Source organism: Oryzias latipes, chromosome 12, assembly GCF_053564925.1.
Source record: "Oryzias latipes strain Hd-rR chromosome 12, Olatipes_Hd-rR_3.1".
NCBI lineage: Eukaryota > Metazoa > Chordata > Actinopteri > Beloniformes > Adrianichthyidae > Oryzias > Oryzias latipes.
Window position 1 is genome coordinate 377,991 of NC_136248.1, and position 13,743 is coordinate 391,733.

The window sequence follows — 13,743 nt, forward strand, 5'->3', positions numbered from 1 at the left end:
GATTGATTGAGATGCATTCTGGGGAAAACGTGATGCACGATGGGACACGTAGCATGTAGCCTTCTAGCCTTCAGATGTAAAGGGACTGTTAACGAGTATGATGCTTTTGTAGAGTTTGTAATGTAATGAGTTGATGAATGCCATGATGTGAATAAAAAGTTAATGATGGGCTAGGTAGCATGTAGCCTTCGGACGTGAAGTGACGGCTAACGAGTATGTTAATAAAAGACAAGTCCTGAATATTATTATTCCTATTAGACCCTAGACTTCAATATCCCATACTGCTGCTTGATGGCCGGTAGACGGCCAGCCAGGTACCCAAATGCCGGCAAGACAAGCTAAAGAGCTCTGCGGCGGAGCTAAGAGCTATGCTATTTTTTTTTTTTTTTTTTTTTTTTTTCACCTGTGGAATATTGCTAAGATCAGAAATATACTTTCTAAGAGTGATGCTGAAAAACTCATCCATGCATTTGTTACGTCGAGGCTGGATTACTGTAACTCTTTGTTAGCAGTGTGTCCTAAGAGTTCCTTAAGAAGTCTCCAGCTTGTTCAGAACGCAGCAGCTAGATTGTTAGCTGGAACCAGCAGAAGAGATCACATCACTCCTGTGTTAGTTTCGCTCCATTGGCTCCCAGTTGATTCTAGAATTAAGTTCAAGATCCTCCTGTTAACCTATAAGGCCTTACATGGAATGGCCCCGTCCTATATTAAGGACCTCATAGTCCCTTACCAACCAATCAGAACACTTCGCTCGCAAAATGCAGGACTGCTTGTGGTTCCTAGAATTAGTAAAAGTACGGTTGGAGGTAGAGCGTTTAGCCACCAAGCCCCTGTCTTATGGAATAAACTCCCAGCTCATGGAAGAGAGGCCGACTCAGTTTCTACATTCAAAGTTAGACTGAAAACATTCCTCTTTGGACAGGCTTATTGTCAGACTAGTTAGTATTCAGAGATTATTTAACTTCATGTTAGTTTGTTTAAATTAAACTTAATAATAACTATTTCTTTTAAAAGGCTGCTAGAAGTTGAAGCTGGGGTAACTATGGTGCACTGGGGTTCTGTCCTCTTTCCTTTTTTACTTCTACCCTTCCTCTCCTCTATTCTTGATCATAATTTATCATTTAGTTCTCCATGCCTCTGTTTGGTGCAGTGCGATTCATGTATTGTCCCTCTTTTCCTCTCCCCTCCTGGGAGTGGGAGTGCTTCCAGACTCCAGTTGGCTCATCCGTGCTCCAGTTCCTGACCGTTTACCTCGCCTTTGCTCCTGCTCCTACACCTGGCTGTGGTTCCTGCCTCTGGCTCATCTCTGGCTCGTCTCTGCTCTGTGCCTGACCGAGTACCTCGTCTCTGCTCCTGCTCCTACACCTGGCTGTGGTTCCTGTCTCCGGCTCGACTCGCGCCTTTGACTGTCCCCACAACCACGGCTGGATGAAGCTCGTCTGCTGGACTTTTATATATGTAGTTGTAGATTTAGATAAGTTAATTCTTCTCTAAGAGTTCTGGTAAATCGCCTGTCCGTCCTGGGGGAGGATCCCTCCTTCATGTGGACACCCCTGAGGTTTCTTCGTTTTTTCCGGAATCCGTTTTTTTTGGGAGTTTTTCCTTACCGCGAAGGGGGGTCTAAGGGCAGGGATGCCAGTATAGCTTAGTCAGTTTGTTAGTTCATTTTAGTATTTTTCTATTGAACTCTTTGTATTCGTGATCCTTTTGATTTCATGTTTTACTTCGAAGCCCATCGAGACGACTGTTGTTGTGATTTTGGGCTATACAAATAAAATTGAATTGAATTGAATATGTCCGGAGAATCGCTGCGATGTGGTGAAGCACAAAGCTTGGGCATCCTAAATCTTATGATATTTTCTTATTTTTATTGAGACAATGATGAATTGATCATTCTTGTTTTTCTTTTTCCTTTCTTGAACGAATGTGGGTCCCAGAGACACAGAGGTTACCGCTGAAAGCGGCTTTTGTGGCCAGATGGAGAGCATATCCGTGTTTATGAATGACTTATGACGTGAATAATTATTTCGTTCACACTAAATAATTATTTCGAGGGAACAAGATGGTATCTTTTGGGAACAGAATATTCTTTCATGCAAACAAGAAAATAATTTGTGGGAACAAGATATATTTTATTTTTTTAATGTCAGGACACGGGGTCAGTAGTTTTGCACCTTAAAATGCCCAGAGTTAGACCAGATGTACAAGAAACTCGCAAAACATTCAAAACACATTAAAAGATGAAAAGAGTTCAAGGTAAAAAAGGATATAAGTGACTTAAGACAGAAAAACATCAAATGGAAGCAAAACTAAACTAATAAAAACAGTCAGACCAACACACACAAAACACACACACACACACAAAACACACACTGGTGCGCGCTTTGGACACAGCAGCATAGTCTCCTGCTGTGTCCAAAGCCTGGCTATCAACTGTCTTTCTAGAAGTCTTTTCTAACAAACAGTGAGGATTTCTGCTGAATCCTTAGTGCTAACATTCAGCTTCAGTGGACAGATCAAAAACATTGGTTTTCAATCACGCAAACTAATAGTTTGCGTTGAATGTTTCACATTAGTTTGTTTGAAGGCATAAGTATGTGTGTGTGAACACTATCGGTGTTGTGTACATTTGTGTACATGTAACATTTGAGTGTGTGTGGACAGGCCCCGCCCCTTTGAGAGTTGTATTACATTTGAACCTTACCGTAATGATAAACATCCAGTAGCTTGTTGCTTTATGCTGCTTCATGGTTTTATCCCCCCCCCTCCCATAATCACCCTCCTACCCCCCCACCCCCCTCTCTAACGTCCATCTCTCTTCCCTCCTTTCCTTTTCCGTCCGGTCCACCACAAAAGATTTTCAAAAACAATTAAAATTAATAAAGTTTGGCCTCGATTCCAAAAGGGGTTTGTTCAGACATAACTCTGGTTTGTCTGAAGATTCATAACCCCTATTGTTAAAGTAAAATATGTCCAACAAAAGAGGCCTTCAGTTCTCATCTGTCTGCCCAGCTGTTGGACAGGACAAGTAAAAAAAATAAATAAAATAAAATAAATTAAAACATTGGTTCCTCTGAGGTTCCTCCTGAACCTCGGTACCTCCAGCTGATCTGAGGCTCCGGGTCGGGGGTCTAAGGACAGAAAAGCTCAGAGAGGTCCAGCGGCGCCCAATTGTTCGAAGATTTAAAAACAAATCAAAGAATCTTAAAATGAACTCTTTAGCCAGTGAAAACCAGCCAAGATGGGGTGATGCGGCTCCTCACATGCGCTCCAACCAGAAACCAGCAGTGTTCTGGATCAGCTGGAGGCGTCGGAGGGACGACTGGCTGGCTCCGAATAAGGAGAATGACAGAAATGTGTGGAGAGCATGGATTACTGTCTCAGACGGTCCTCTACACCTGATGGTGCGCTACATAAACCAATGTAGATTCCCATAAAGGTGGACAGTGACACGTGTGTGTGTGGGCGCCTTTGTCACACTGGTGATTGAATCAGCTCAATAAAATACTGTGCAAAAATGACTAAAAACAATTAAAAATGTAAAAAGGGATTTAATAAATAGTAATCTAAAAACAGCTGTAAATTGGTAAAAAAATAAAAGACATAAAATTTTGATTAAAAGTCCCAGCTAAAAAAAGAGTCCAGTCCCAAAGCTGCGCCCCCGAAGTCCACCGTTGGAACCGGCTGTGGAGGGGGAAAAAACCAGCGTCTGTGCGGCTGAAACGAACACACAAAAAAACGGAAAACTTCAGGGTGTTACACCAACATCAGCCACACGCATCCAGGCAGGTCGGGAGAGCAGACTTTCCTTTATGCACCGATTGTCAGGCCTTCAGGTCCCACACGCAACTTCTCGGTCAGCCTCGGCGTTCCTCCACACGGTCGACGCCCCCGTCGCATACGGCTCCCGCTACGTCTTCAATGTCGGCGTCGACCTGGCGATCAGCTGGTCCGCCTTCCTTTGGCTCTCACCCAGAGCTTCATTCCTTGCGGCACGCTTCAGCTGCGCTGCGCTGCGCTGCGTGCGTCTGCCTCAGGTGCTTCAACCACCGGCAACCGCTCAGAGTTCCATTTAGGCAGTGGTGAGGAGTTCTGCCAATGAGGTCCAGGTGTGTGCAATCAGGTCCATGATCCAATAAAATTAAACCGCATGCAAAAAGTTAAAAAAAAACTAAACAAAACAGCACAACACACAAAACCACCCAACACCAAAAGAAATACTAAGGATCAGCACAAATATTACACACATTCCGGCCCACCTTTGACATTTCCCCCCCTTTTAACAATGGTCGTCCCGAACATTATTCTGCTTCATATCTCACCGGAGGTCTCCCAAAGTTTGACCTTCCAGACCGACGCAGAGGTTCAAGGCCCTCGAATGCTTCCGGAGGGTCAGGTGGAGCAGCTGGTGGCTGTCTTTCAGGGCATCTAACTGGTTGCGGGTTGCATCCCATTATCAGTCTTGGCAACCACAATGTTGGAGGGGGAAGTTTGGGCTCCAGGTCAGCTGATAGTCCATTCGGGTTCAGTGGTGGAGCATCCTCAGTCAGAACAAGGGGACATGTTCGCAGGTTATTTCGGTGCACAGTGCGGGTTGGTGCCTCCTTACCCTCTGGCCGCAGAATATACACTGGGCTACCTTCGGAGAGCTGAGAGACCACCACAAAAGGTTCAGGAAACCATCTCACACCCAGCTTCCCTTTCGCCCTTCTGCGAAAATTACGCACCAATACACGCTCTCCAGGCAATAGGGGTGTTTTGTGGGTACGCTTGTTGTAGCGTCTCTGATCCAGCGCCTGTCGCTTCTGCGTTTGTTGCTTCACAGCTTCGTAAGCATTCTGTAGAGCTTTATGATGAGAGTTCACCCAACCTTGTAATGTCTGTGGTTGCTCCTCAGGTCCCAGTCCTGTCGACCAGTCTACCGGTAGTCGAGCGTGTCTTCCGAACACTTCGTAGTGGGGGGTGAAGCTAGTAGTGCTGTGCACGGTGTTGTTATAGGCCTGCACCAGGGCTGGTAAGCGGTCGGCCCACTGTCCATGTTCAGTCTCTGAAAGTGAATTCAATAGACCCAACAATGTCTGGTTAACACGTTCACAACCCCCATTACCTTGAGACCAATATGCTGTGGTGCGACTTTTCTTACAGCCATAGATGCGACACAGCTCTTTGAATATTGAGGATTCGAAGGCAGCGCCTCGATCTGTCAAAATCCGTTCTGGGCAACCAAACTTCTGAATCCAGTTATTGTACACAGTTCGGGCAGTGGTTGCTGCCGACTGATCTTTAGTGGGAACGGCTTGGGCATATTTAGAAAAGAGGTCGGTCATGACCAGAATACAAGGCCACCTATCCTCAGGCCGACCCAGGGACAAATAGTCCAACCCCACCACCTCAAAAGGGTATGAAGTTGTAATGGACATCAGTGGAGCCCTCACCTCCGGGCCGCGTTTTGCGCAGACACACTGAAGGCAGGCGTTGGTCCAGTCGGTTACATCTCTAGCCATTTGTGGCCAGTAGCAGCGTTGACGCAGAATTGATAGTGTCCTGTCACTGCTTGGATGACCCATCTCCTGATGGTATGCAGCCCACAGGTCTTTGGCCCCACTTCTGGGTATAAGGACTTGAAAAACCTCCTGCCCTGAACTGGCCTCCAAAAAACACCTCCCCAACACCCCATTACGGAGCTCGATCTTGCCCCACTGTCTGAGAAGCAGTTTTAGATCTGCAGAGGCAGCCCACCCGTACCTCGGGTTGATCCACATGTTGCAGTTTCCACTGGCGCAGCCGTTGGAGGTCAGGGTCTTCGTGCTGCCTGCTCTCCCAGCCCTTCACTGTAGTCTCCATGCTGGTCACATTGTGGCAAGTGGGCTCTTCCTGTGAAGACAGCCGTGACAGGGCATCTGCATTTTTATTTTGCTTCCCCGGCCTATAGCTGATGGAGTACTTGTAGTTTGCCAACTGTGCCACCCAACGTTGCTCCACAGCCCCCAACCGTGCCGAGTCCAAGTGCACCAGGGGGTTATTGTCCGTGTATACGGTAAACTCTGCCCCATACAGGAAGTCTTTAAATTTTTCAGTGACCGCCCATTTCAAAGCCAACAACTCCAACTTGAAAGAGCTGTAGTTTTGGTCATTCCGCTCTGTTGGATGCAAGCTGCGGCTGGCATATGCTATGACCCGCTCTTTCCCATCTTGCACTTGGGCAAGAATAGCTCCCAAACCTTCAAAGCTGTCATCGGTATACAGTCTGAATGGTTTGGTAAAATCAGCGTATGCCAGAATAGGGGCACTCAGCAAAGCCTCTTTCAGTTGGTCAAAAGCTCGCTGACATGTAGGAGACCAGGAAACAAGTGAATTCTTCGCTGTAGCCGACCCATGGGTAAGGGCGTTTAATGGCAGGGCGATCTTGGAAAACCCAGAGATGAACCTGCGGTAATACCCCGCCAAACCCAGGAAGGAACGAACCTGTTTCACAGTTTGGGGGACAGGCCAGTCCCTCACAACCGCGGTCTTAGCCGGGTCTGTCGAGACACCCTGCTCACTGATGATGTGCCCAAGGTACGTCACCTCCTTCTGGAACAGAAGACACTTCCTTGGTTGTAGCTTCAACCCATGGATGTAAAGTTGTTGGAATACCTCTTCCAGATGTTGCAAATGACTCTGGAAGTCAGATGAAAAGACAATTATGTCATCAAGGTATATTAGCAACGAGTCATTCACCATTCCCCCCAGACAGCGCTGCATTAGTCGCTGAAAAGTGGCTGGGGCATTACAAAGTCCAAAGGGCATTCGATCGAACTCGTATAAGCCAATAGGCGTGGCAAAAGCAGTCTTTTCCCTATCCGCAGGGTCTACCTCAACCTGCCAGTAACCACTGGCAAGGTTAAGTGTAGAATACCATTTTGCAGCCTTCAGACAGGTTAGTGACTCTTCAATCCGAGGCAATGGGAAAGCGTCCTTATGTGTTAAAGCATTTAGCTTCCGATAGTCAACACAGAAACGCCAGTCTCCATTCTTCTTTTTGACCAAGACAATAGGAGCTGCCCATGGACTTGAACTCTCCCTTACCACCCCTTTGTCCAACATGTTTTTGAGGAGAGAGCGCAGTTCTGCATACAAGCTTGGTGGAACCGGTCGGTATCGTTCCCTGCTCGGAGGAGCTGAACCAGTAGGAATCTGATGCTTGACAACTCCAGTGCAGCCAAAATCCTCCTCGTGGCTCGAAAACACCTTGGTCCAACGTTGTAGAAGTTTGGTCATCTGCTCTTGTTGACAAACTGTGAGACCATCCCCCCTTAAGGCCAGAACTGGATGTGCTTCCGAACTGCTAGTTTCTTCTGAAGCTCCAATGCGCCTTACTGCCACCTCCAGCACTTCCGTGTCGACCCACTGAAGGCTCAGCTCATGTTCACCTTGGATGTCTGCCGGGTCGATTTCTGTTACTTGGGCCACTGGCTGGCGCTGTGGAACCTTAACTGGATATGGATTCGGGTTACAGACTCTACATGGCAAACAGTTTCCTCTCAACAAAGTCAGAGTACGCCCCACTTGCCACTCGGTGTCATTATTGGTTAGTTCTTCTACCATCACAACCCTAGTGTCCTTAGGGTCCCCCTCTGCTACTTGGATCCAAAGCACCATCTCCGATTGTGGTGGGATCACAACAGGCAACTGCCGCTTTAATTTTGCAGTAGCATGGAACGGTGGTTTCAGCTGGCGAGTGTAGGCCAACTGACAGTCTGCAAAGGCTTGTGTCCAGGCCTTTCCTTCCTGTGGTTGAAGAACAGCCTTGAATGCTGGTACACCAGGATGGTTTCCCTGTGTGAGGGCAGACCACACAGCCTCAATAACATTCATCCCCAGAATTCCTTTTTCAGTACCTAAACACTTATCTTCGACTATCACAATGCCCTTGCCCGATACCTGAATACCACCAACCATGCAGTCCAGCAGCGCATAACCCACATAGGGGATCTCCAAGCCATTTGCAGCACGCAGAGTCAACCAGGGCGCTTCTTCAACCTGGGCTTCACAGTCCCCCAGGCACTTTCTGAATAGACTTTGGCTTAGCATAGTGACTTGGGATCCTGTGTCGATCACAAAAGGAACAGGACGGTTATTCAGAACAATCGTGACAGTTGGGCACTCACCGACTAGAGCCGACTTTGCGCCACTCTTTGATGCCCCCACGGCCCGGCCCTCAGCTGTAGGGGGTTCTAAAAATCCTGATTATGGCGAGACCTCTGGGGACACCTCCGCTGCATGTGACCAGCCACCCCACAATGTCTACAGATGGGCCTGCCATACGCATCCCACTGATGTCCAAGTGTTCGGGGGCTGGCGACTCTGAAAGGTCCTGGTGGAAGTGGCTGGAGGGCTGAGCTTCCTGGCAGTTCAACCTTTGCTTCGGATAGAAGACGGGGGGGAGGATGCGCAACTTCAGATCCTTTAGAACCAGCTAAAGCTTTTATTTCTGAAAGGAGTTCCTTCATATCTTTCAGTTCTTGCTGCAACTCATTACAAAGTTCAGCTTTGAGCTGGTCCAGGTCAGACTGTGAAGCGAGTCTTTGAGTTGCAACTCTTTGGACTGTTACAACCTCCCCTTCCTCTTCTAGCTCTTTTTCCAATGCTCTGGCCTCTCGACAGGCTTCTGGAAAAGTTGTGTCTCTGCTGCGACGAATCTGTCGATTAAGTTCTTGCTTCACCGTGCCTGGACAAAGCCCCACCAACAACTGGTCCAGGAGCAAGACATCAGTGTCCCCAGCGACATCTTGGTCATGTTGGCGCCATCTAGAGAACAGTTCCCTTAATCTTAAAATGAAGAGGTGAACAGACTCATCAGATTTTTGACGACAGTTAAAAAATGCAGCTCTTAACTGGGCTTTAGAAGCAGGTTTAGCGAATTCACACTTCAGTAACTCGAGCACTTTCTCCCAAGTATTCCTCTCATCAGGTGCTACCAACAGTAATTCACGCTTGGCTTCCCCTTCTAGGGCACTCATGATAAAGTCTGCTTGCTGCTGGGGCCCCAGTCCTTGTGCACGCAGCATGGCTTCCACCTGAACCCTCCATTCTGCAAATGTTGACCTGTCACCACCAAACCTTGGAACATATGCGGCACCCATAAACCACGGAAATGTAAACTGTGCCATCATGGGACTAGAATCCTCATGGGCTTCTGAAGTCATTTTTACACAGTAGAGCTGATCCTGCCGACAACGCCAAAAATTTGCAGGTGTCACACTGGTGATTGAATCAGCTCAATAAAATACTGTGCAAAAATGACTAAAAACAATTAAAAATGTAAAAATGGATTTAATAAATAGTAATCTAAAAACAGCTTTAAATTGGTAAAAAAATAAAAGACATAAAATTTTGATTAAAAGTCCCAGCTAAAAAAAGAGTCCAGTCCCAAAGCCGCGCCCCCCGAAGTCCACCGTTGGAACCGGCCGTGGAGGGGAAAAAAACCAGCGTCTGTGCGGCTGAAACAAACACACAAAAAAACGGAAAACTTCAGGGTGTTACACCAACATCAGCCACACGCATCCAGGCAGGTCGGGAGAGCAGACTTTCCTTTATGCACCGATTGTCAGGCCTTCAGGTCCCACACGCAACTTCTCGGTCAGCCTCGGCGTTCCTCCACACGGTCGACACCCCCGTCGCATACGGCTCCCGCTACGTCTTCAATGTCGGCGTCGACCTGGCGATCAGCCTGTCCGCCTTCCTTTGGCTCTCACCCAGAGCTTCATTCCTTGCGGCACGCTTCAGCTGCGCTGCGCTGCGTGCGTCTGCCTCAGGTGCTTCAACCACCGGCAACCGCTCAGAGTTCCATTTAGGCAGTGATGAGGAGTTCTGCCCAATGAGGTCCAGGTGTGTGCAATCAGGTCCATGATCCAATAAAATTAAACCGCATGCAAAAAGTTAAAAAAAACTAAACAAAACAGCACAACACACAAAACCACCTAACACCAAAAGAAATACTAAGGATCAGCACAAATATTACACACATTCCGGCCCACCTTTGACAACTTAGCGTTATGCTTGTTTTTGTCTTTGCTTTTAATTGTGGTGGGCAACTTTTGAGAACATGTAGCTGTTAGAGGTATATGTGAATCATACCCCCCCCCCCCCCCCACACACACACAGTCTCAGTTATGATTATTGCCCCTCACAAGCTCCCAAAATCAGAGCAACTGCATACTTGAAGATCTCAGGTATTCTAAATTCTGTTCAAGCTAAGGAGCTTGATTTTCTTGGTGATCTTCACTTAAATGTAAACGTCTTGACAGCTACTGCAAAAAAATGTGGTTCAGATCAGTTCCTAAAGAATTCCACCAGGTTCAAACACGTAACTGTGGATCTTATAGTCAATAATCAAGCCTGTAAGTTTGGTATTTGTGGAGTAGGGCTGGGCGATATGGCCTAAAAATAAAATCTCTGATTTTATTTTTTTTAATTCGATTTACGATTTTTTTCCCGATTTTTTTTCTCCCCACCCTACTTAAGGAAAGCAATAAGTACAAACGGCAGACAAGTTAAGCAAATGTTGCTTTTATTTAATCAAACCCAAGACAAATGTAATGCCATTTTCTGGTATGAATAATAAATAAATGAACACGCTCTTGGAATCAAAGTTAAGTATAAGATTTTTCTTCTAACTCCCTTTTTGGACTTGTGTTTAAATAATTTTGTCCTGTTTTATATAACTTTTGTCTTGTTTTTGTCTAATTTCGTTATTCTAAACTTGCTTTCACTTATCCAAAATAAAAAGGTTACTTCTTTACTTAAAATCCCAGCTGTGTTTTCAGTCACACTTTGTAGTCTAGAGTCTAGACTAAAAGGAGACAAACATTCACCTTGACAGTAGCACCTTTTTCTAAAGGATTAACAATACAGCTCATATCTGGGTTCTAAGGTTTTAATTAAATTAAGAAACCCCGTCTTCTCCACGGAGAAGATGATGAAGCAGCAGGAGTCATGGTCAACCACCCCTCAGACCAGCTGGTCATTTAGTACAGAGTGAGCCGAATGACAGAACGCCATCCAGACGTGGCGGATGAATACCAAAACATTAACAAAACATCTAGAATTACTGTCAAACATTTTATAGAACGTTCATAAAAAACGGTATTTTCTAATTAAAAGCATGAATCCACTTTGTAAAAACTTTACTATCTGCGTCTTTGTCACTGAAACAAGCCCCCCCCCCCCCCCCCCCATGAGAGCACTGGGTCTTTACTGTCAATAGGGTTGTGCCGATGGACGATATCATCGTCCATCGTGATGGGTGACTGACATCCCGATGGAGAGACCACCATCGTGATGCCACGCCCCCGCCACGACACCATAAGCCGCGGTTACATGTACAAAATATCTTGATGGGATCAATGGTCGGATTAGAATCCAACCGTGTAGATGGGCCCAGAAATATGTTTTCAGAATATAAAAACGTTCACTAAGGTCACACTTTCCGTCGGAATAAATCATTCGCACATGCGCAGTAGGGTTTGAAAACGGAAGGATATAAATTCCGCTGAGCGGCAATTTTTTTTTTCAAACTTTATTGAATGTAACAATTCAATACAAAACAATGTTAAACAGCTCCGAGCGGCTATATACATTGACATGTCAGCTCGGTAAAATACGAGACGATCTTCTAAACGTGCCTTTAATAATGTTACGGTTATTATGAAACACCTGTTCGCTCATCATTTGAATTTTAATCCGTGTGGTCAGTGCTTTTTCTGAACGAAGCCAGGATTAGCAGTATGCTAACACGGGCTAACAACATTAGCTTTGGGTGGTGCTGCTTGCTGGCTGCACGTAAACATGTAAGAATAACATCAGCCTTTATTTAGTCGGGACACGACTGGAAACACAAATCCGCGTGATTGTTTGAATGTTTTCTAAGGACTGAGCGACATTTCTGCTTTGAAGCTCAAACCGCTGTGTGTGCTGACGATCCGAGCTGTGCTCAGACACACACTTTTAGACCCGGTTCTGAGTTCGGTTGCATGTACCCCTAGAGCTGCGGGACGGATCGCAGTCTTAAATCTCACACACATACCGCTCATGTACCCCCCCCCCCCTCCCATCAAACACAAAGCTGTAAGTCCGCACTCCGCCGGTCCACTTCACTAGTGAAGTGCAGGAGCGGACTACTTCTTTTCTATTTTGTTTGTTACTTTTTTTGTTAAAGTCACTTCCGTCAGTTTATACTGGATCATCGCGGATTAGTCATTAGTTGGGAAATAACATGAAAAAAGCAAAAAAACGAATAGCAGTTATATAAGAACGAAAAATGTAAAAATACCCCCCGTCCATCCCGATGGTTGACAGCAAACATCGTCAACGGCCAATTTAAGGGACATCGCCCAACCCTAACTGTCAATGACATAATGAGAAGAATCGGAACCATTTCAGGCTGTTTTTGTTATGATTTGATATAAAAATATTCACCTGGATGCACAACTCAGAAAAAAGTTGTTTTTTTTACGCCTGCCCCCCCCAGTAAACCTGTCCCTGTCTTCTCAGCAGGTTTGATCTTAAGTTTATGGTTCGATGAAAAGAAAGACGTCTTCAAACCTTTTATCAATAATTTTTATGTAATTTCATTTCGTAAATTTTAATTCATTCATTTTAAATTCTCTTCAGGTGGTTCAGAATAGGTGGTGAACGGTGGTGCAGTGGTTAGCGCTCTTGCCTCAGAGCAAGAAGGCCCCGGTTCAAGTCCCAGATGGGGGACCTGAACCAGAACACCAATGGGGGGCCTTTCTGTGTGGAGTTTGCATGTTCTCCCTGTGTATGCGTGGGTTCTCCATCCCTCCATCCAAAAACATGCTTCATAGGTCAATTGGTTAATCTAAATTGTCTCTAGGTGTGAATGTGAATGGGTGTGTGATTGTGGCCCTGCGACTGGCGACCTGTCCATGATGTCCAGTGCCTTTGCCCACAAGTGGCCGGGATAGGCTCCAGCAGCCCTGTGACTCCGAAAGGGAAAAACGGTAGAAACTGAAAAAAAAAAGTCCATCACAGGTTCGCACCTACGGACACTTTAGAGTAAAGTGGTGACTCTAAAGCAGGGCTGCTCATTCCTGGTCCTCGAGATCTACCACCATGACTGTTTTCCAGATCTCCAAGTCCTGCTAGCTGCTGATCAGCTCAATCAGATGTCTCCAGATTCTGATTGAATGAACACACCTGGTCCAGGTAATCAGCAGCAGGCAGTGCAGCGAGAACTTGAAAACAGGCAGGGTGGTAAATCTCCAGGACCAGGAATGAGCAGCCCTGCTTTAGAGTCACCACTTTACCAATGAAGTAAGCCTGCACAATAATCAAAAATGTATCGTTATCGCGATGTGATACGCGATATCACAAAAGACGTCAAAAATCACAATAAATGGTTAGCTTAAATGTGCTAAAACAATCTTATGGCAACTTGAAGTATTTAACAAATCAAAGAAATTCCTTTATGCATTTGACCAATCGGATGGACTCCTTCACGTTGTTGACCAATCAGATGGAGCCCATTTATGTTAGATCAGGGGTTCTCAAAGTTTTTGTAGTGGAGGGCCAAATTAGGAACTAGACATTGGACTGGAGGCCAATTTTGGTGGGAAATAAAAGGATAAACAGAAAAAGTTGTTTTTAATAACTTTAATGACCAAGTGTCATTAGTACAGTTAACCAGGCCCTCCAGATGTTTTCCTAGTTGCGTTTGGAGGTTGCTGCCCAGATCTTCTA

General features: G+C 45.9%; 1 protein-coding gene across 2 annotated transcripts in view; it reads left to right on the forward strand.

The window, feature by feature from the left end:
* Positions 1 to 13,743, forward strand: part of slc27a6 (solute carrier family 27 member 6) — a 63,674-nt gene that overhangs the window by 1,095 nt on the left and 48,836 nt on the right. The gene's annotated exons all lie outside the window — the stretch shown is intronic.